The sequence below is a fragment of the Mustela lutreola genome, chromosome 1 (assembly GCF_030435805.1).
Source record: "Mustela lutreola isolate mMusLut2 chromosome 1, mMusLut2.pri, whole genome shotgun sequence".
In the NCBI taxonomy this organism is placed as follows: Eukaryota; Metazoa; Chordata; class Mammalia; order Carnivora; family Mustelidae; genus Mustela; species Mustela lutreola.
The window spans coordinates 198709175-198716269 of NC_081290.1; positions in this window are offsets into that span (position 1 = coordinate 198709175).

A 7095-nucleotide genomic window follows, 5' to 3' on the forward strand; every position below is an offset into this window, starting at 1 on the left:
GTCCAAATTTTCAAAGTGCCCCCCATTCTAGTCCTGTCATATGCTCATTTCTTATCACTTGCACAATCTGTTACATATTCTCCTAGCTTCAACCAACCCTTCCCACACAGCTAACTGCCAGGCATTCACTTTATCTATATCTGAAGAAGAGAGAATTAGATGAGTCAAATATGCCAGACTTTTAATGTGTGGTGTGAAAGATGTGTGGGTGTTTGCAAAGCTGAGTTTTACTAACTCCCCCAGGCTGGGAAACCTTTTGGGGATGACATGCAATTTGTTCACTTAGTCTTAATGTCTCTGTTGGTTAAGAGGGACACTTCCCCAAAGACACTGTGTCAAAGCAGAGAAGATGAATTGCCAGGGAATTAAGCTCAGACCAGAAAGTATCTGTCATTGGATTCTCTTGGCTAGGCCAATTCCTCAAAAAGAACATGGGGGATTAAATGGGTTCTGGCTCAGTGTTTGGGGCCAAGGGTCATACCCACAACTAAATTCGAAGTGTTTGGGGGGAAAGAGATAAAACAGTGGGAAGAGAGGAATGAGAGGATGCTGACGTGTATGCCGTCTTGTCTCAGCCACATTGAGTGGGGGGCCCATCATTAGTTTTCTGGGAGAGTCTGAGGGAGGACAAGATGGCGAGCAAAAGCAACTCTCTCGAGCTCTCCTGATGTGTTTGACCTTCCTCCAGACAGGAAGTTCCATTTAGCACTGTTCTTCTTGCCTTCCCTCCTCTCTCTCATATCCATCAAGATCAAGATACTGAGAATGTCACAGACACTTAAACTGACTTCTCTAATGAAGCCTGCCCGGAACAAGTACAGATACCTAAGTGTAGGAGAGGTATCAGATCCCAAGGCTTTGGTCTCAAGGATGTCTCCAGATATCCATCCAAAGAAGCCACTTGACCAAAATCCAGAGAGGCAGCAATGAAGAATGTTTAGGGAAATCTGCACATTCGTGTTGCTTTTGTCCACTATCAAGCTCTCCCCTGTAATGCTTTGAAAATGCCAGTCAACAGGAATTTCTGCAGAGCAGAGAAAGTAACCAAGGCAGAGGGCTAGAGGAAATTTTTTATATTTTATGAGCAGGAGAGACTGAGAAAAGATTCCTGGAGCTGAAATTTCTGAACCTGTAAAAGGCTCTTCTCAAATTTATGAAAACTAGAAAATTGTGAGTAAAAAGTTCAATTGAATTTTTGCTCCCAGATCTTGGGTACAGCTCATTTCAGAAGTTAGTGCCCAATAAGTTCCACTTGAAACCAGCAGCAAGGTATTTGCATGCAGAAGGAAAGTTCTGAGGCTGAGTGCATACTTGTGGTTACCTGGAAAGAATGTAGCAAAAGCAGTGTAAAGTCCCATTAGAGTAGCTCTGATAATATACAATTCATGGTGCACTAAGGCTGTACACTTGAACTGGGCGGGAAGGAGACTCCTGAGGCCAGGGGCAGCATCTGCAGACACTTGCAGGCACCTGTATGTTTGACCTGATTTTTTCCGGTGTAAGACTGGAACAGTAGTACCTAAGCCGTCATCTCAGTAAGGTGATTGATTGTGAGACTCCAATAAGGTAATTGTCTCAGTTGGCTTGGGCCACTATAACAAAACACCAGAGAGAAAGTGGCTTACACAACAGACATTTCTTTCTCACAGTTCTGGGGGCTGGAAATCCAAGACTAAGGTGTCTGGTAAGAACTGTCTTCCTGGCTTGCAGGAAGAGAGCTGTCTTCTTGCTGTATCTTAAAGGGAGACAGAGACAGAGGGAGGAAGTGAGAGATAGGAAAGGAAAGAGAGAGAAGGAGAAGAGAGAAGGAGAGAGAGAGAGAGAACACTGCTTTCTTCTTCTCATAAGGGCACTAATCCCATCATGGGGGTTCCACCCTCATGAGCCCATCTAAAACCTAACTACTTCCCAAGGGCCCCTCTCAAATACCATGCCACTGAGGATTAGGGCTTATACATGAATTTTGGACATACAAACATTCATATCATGGCAGCAATAAAATGAAAGAGTTTTATAAATAAAATAGAACTCTATAAATGCGTTATATTATCATTATCATCACTATTAATGTAGGCTTCATATAACTCGTTAGAGCCTGTCATGATATCCTGTCTTTTTCTCTTAAGGATCATGGGGTTGGGGGGCCTGGGTGTCTTAGTCAGTTGAGCATGTGGTTCTTGGTTTCAGCTGAGGTCATGAACTCAGGGTGATGAGATCGAGCCCCGCATCGGGCTCCATGCTCAGTGCAGTCTCTTTAAGTTTCTCTCCCTCTCTCTCTTCCTCTTCACCTCTGCCCACCCATGCTCACTCTCTCTCTCTCTAAGAAATAAATAAATAAATAAATAAACTCTTTAAAAAAAAAAAAAAAAAAGGATCACGGGGTTATAAAGACACTTACAAATATGCCCTGTGACTTCTGGTCCACCTCTCCTCTAGGTATGAAGAAGTGAGCTCAGGTCATGTCCAAGGTCATGGAGTAATTATTAAGGCAGGCTGGCTCAGTGGATAAGAGCTTGGGAAAAAAGATAAACCCAGCAGTGAATTTTATTTTTACTATATTAATAAGCAGTGTCCTTGGACAAGTTATGGGATCTTTCTAAGGCTCACTTTCCTCATTTGTAAAAGAAGATGATGCTAATAATACCAACTTTACTGTAGTGATGAAGTTAATATCAGATAATGTATGTTGCATGCACACATTATTCCATATTAATGCAGAGTAAGGGCTTGATAAATATTGTTAGTGTCAAATGCTCCTGAATCCTAAATGCTTCTGTTATGTCTGTTATTGTTAGCATTATTACTAATCACAGAGTTAGAATAAGCACCCAAGTCCCCTGACATCCGGTGTTCTTCACAAAAAGAAAGCATTCAGATCTAGCAAAGCCAATTAGGGGCAAGAACAATTTCTCTCTTAATGATAAATTTATTAGATTATCCAGCTGTTTGCTGTATCTAAACAGTAAAGCTGAGTACAAGCGAAGACCAGTTCTTGGAAATAGTCATCAGAGGACCAGTGAGTAGAATAGGACCCAGGTTATAAAGCTCAGCTGGGTTTAGTGGACCTTTGCTTCGAAGGTACCTGTTTGTCCTGAAAGCCAAAAAATATATAAAGTCTAATTGGAGCACAGGTAAAAGTGGCTTGTGCAAAAACATCACTGAGTCTACTCTTCTGCAGATAGCTTGGCTGGGAAGGGAAATTTTTCTTTCTTTTTATTCCCCCCTGGTACCCCTTCCTATTGTTTAGAATTGCTACTTTACTTTCCTAAATCAAGAACAACAACAAAAAAACAGACAAAACACGAGTGTCCAGTCAGAACTGAGTAAGTCAGGCTTATTCAGTATTCAAGGACCAAGTAAGTTCTCAGCCAGAGGGAGCCTGGATGTTTGCCTCATATCCAAGCTCTCAGCTTCAACAGGAAAAAAGTTAATGGATTAGCCCTGACAGATGACTGATGCTCTCAGAGAGCATGGGGCCCCAGCCAGAAATCAGCCCTCTGTACAGACAGCAGCCATGTCTGGGGGTGCCGGATGGGGCTGATAACAGGACCGGAAACCCATCAGAGACACCCACCCCCTTACCTCTGGGCCTCATCAAAATTACCTGCCAAAGAGACGCTGCTCCAGACCAGCACCTTGTCAGGCTATTTTGTAATAGGAAACAGCTGCTCCGGTTGGAGGCAGAGGTGGAGGAGTGGAAAGAATGGGGGTAAGAACCATTCATAACTTTTCTGCTTGTGCAGAACTGTAAGCTGTAATCACAAAGCAAGTAAGAACGGGAAATTCTAGGGACCCTGTGGGAATGATATTATCCTTCTCTAAAGGGACTGATAGGAAATCAAAGCTACTGAATTTAAATCACAGATGACAGTTAATCCTTCGCAATGGGCTTAGAATAGGTTCTGGATGCTGTTTAGCAGCATCCTAGGGATAGCAGAGGAAATGAGGTACAGGGTTTGATCAGGCAGCTCAGACAGGGGAGAGTCTCCATTGTTACCTCCTTCTATTCATTACCATATCCTAAGGCCTAGGACAGAGCCTCTCCTGTGACGTGTGCTCAGCAAATTCTTGTTGAAATCATGATTAACAAAGTTCATGACACACATTTTCTAAGGCTGGATGGAGGGGACTTTTGAACAGAGTTTGACTCAATGTTCTTTTACTTCTAGTACTTACTGTTTGTGCTATTTCAGGAAACTTTCTTCCTATATCCAAATTTTAGATACTTTATAAAATGGGACTTGATCAGCTATATTACATGATTTTAGATAATTAAACTAAATGTGATAGTGTCCTTAGGTTTCTGACATGAAATAGAAGCTCAGTAAATGATAGAAATTATCAGGGACCATGTGGCCATTAAATTACTTAATAACCACTAATGTATATAAATGCCTTCCAGATTTAATAAGAAAGAATAGCAATAATACCACTAATACTAAGGAATGCCTGTAACAAACAGACTGTTCTCTTGCTAACAGTAGTCAGTGGGGAGAACCCTCATGTGCTTCAGGGCTATCCCAGTCACATACACAAACACCCATTCCCATTATACAGAAGAGCTCACCAAGGAACAGTGGGCTAAAGAGACCCCTGTAGCCAGCTGAAACAAAGAAACAATAGTCATCTGAAAAAGCAGACACCAGATATGAGAGGCATGAGCAGTTATGGCCGCCGTGAACCTCACTCTCCTTGAGCTTGTATAGAGGCAATTTAGTTTTTAAATTAGATCCAGTTTTCTTTGTTTGAATAAAGAAATACTCTGTACAAACACATACATACATATACTCATACAAGTACACATATGCACACAGAGGAAAAAAGAATATTAATTCAAGAATTTAGTATTATTTGAATCATTGTCTTCAAAATTCAAGTGTATGTATTGCACTTATAGCAGGAAAAGGAAGGTGTGTATAAGGAACAATCAGAAACAAGAACAAGGTCTTGGAAATTAAAAACATGCTTGCCATAGACCTACAATCTCTCTCTCTTTCTCTTCCCGCCCCCCCAACTTCTCTCCTGAATTCACAAACTCACACTCACAAACATAAACTACAATTTACAAGCAACTCTGCATGAACATTTTTTATGGAACAAATGTAATTCTAGATGATGTACCTTATTAAAGTAGGAAATGCTTCCTGGTGGTCTCAAGTGATGAAGTTCCAAGGAAGTACTTCAGTGTTGAAAGACTCATCCTGGGCCCATTGAAAATCCATTTTCTGCTCTGAGAAGGGAGCCTTGGAAGTGAACTGGCATTTTGTGCTGTGAGGTTTTGTTTTTGTGAAGGATGAAGGAGAGTAGAACTGTCCTTACTATGTGGTCTTTGAAGCCCCTTTGAAATAATAACATTCTCAGTTCTAGCTTCCTCCCAGAGCACTGGCATCTCTCTGATCAACTGGGAAGACTAGATTATATAGTTTGAAAAAACTCTTCTAGGGCTTTCTGATTGACAGCATCTCCACCCACCCAGTGCTTGGTTGAGACCTATGGGTCAAAAGACAAAGAAAATAGTGAACACTTAGACCTTAGAGAAAAGTGAATTTGGAAATGAATGGGTCCAGGAGGAGAATTTAAGTCAAATCCTCTAAATCTACAGAGAAACAACCCTTTCCTCTGTCCACGTTAAGATTCATTTGTCTTTTCACTTCTCATCTAGGTGTTTACAGAGAGTAGCACACCTCCCTAACATCTCAGCATGGGTGGCTTTACCAAATACAGGGCAATAGAGAGATTCTTTTGTTCCTCTTTTGTTCCTATCCTCTCCAAGCCTCCTACTCTTCAGTTGCAAAGGGAATAACACTGCCAATCCTCAGTTCTGTTGTGAGGATTAATTTCATTGTATTATGTAAAATATCAAAAACACGAGGAACAGCTCACTATCTGATTCTATTGCTATCATTAGCTTCTCTTTCAGTATAGTATCATTACTACAAGCAACGGGCAACACCGTATAATCCACATTGCCTAGACAGAGGAAATCTCATGCTCACACTCGTTTCTAAGAGTCTAGGAAGCATTGTGTGGTTTTCTTTAATAGTAGCATGATTCTTGGGTTTTCTTAAAATGCGTTTAGAACTGATTGTATTCAGTCTATTCCCCCCCACCCCAATCCCCGTTCAAACTTGTCCACTGTCATCTTCTTAGAGTGAATCGGATTGCCAGGAAATTGTTGTGAAATAGGTCTCAATAGTACATTCGCTTGCAAAATGCTCAGCTCTATGCCCAGGATCTGGTGTTGCTCGCTCTGATGAGGTCAGCGGATTGCCAGACTGAGTCACTGGCTCCTTCCCCTTCTTCCACAGAAAATAGAAGTGCAGTTCCAAAGAAGCTTTGTTGTTGTTGTTTTTAGTTTCTCAGTCTCCAATTTCTATCATAAACAGCATCAATTATCTGATGTGTTACTGAAAGGGCCATTACTCTGCCTCCCATGCCTCATTTAGTTCCGCTGATTCAGCAAAACCCTTGGGCACCAGTGTGCCTGTGTGTCTGTGTGTGTGTGCCGACTGCCATGCCTGAGTCCTCACATTCGCTGGAAAAGGCTATCTGTCTCCAGATTAATGACATACAAAGCTCAGAACACAGTTTCTAAATTGGGTTTCATTTGGGGCCTCTCGAGTTCCATTTAGCAGATCCTGAGCTATGATGACCTTTGGAAAATTCCCGCGTTTTCCAGCGGCCAGGAGAGCAGTTAGTTCTTATTTTAAAAACAGGTGCTGAAGAACATACGGTCATAATAGGGAATCAGGACTTTGTGCAGTAACTGACATATGGTTAAAAAAATAAAAATAAAAATAAAAGAATGAATGAATGACATGCTTTTCTGTCTGTAATGTCATCAAAGGGCATCAAGTATCTTATGTCTAAATTTCACTATGCTTGAATTTCAGTATCACCAAGAAATAAGACTCTTGATCTTTTCACTTCAGTTTTCTTGGGTCTGCCTAAATTCGATGTCTGTCCTATAAAATCGGTTGAGTCGTGCAAAAAAAAAAATTTTTTCAGGAAAATGAATGAAAAGTGATATATGCTTAATTTTGTCATACAGAAATGTAAACTGGTTGATGGGGTTTGGGATGCTTTTTCTGATGC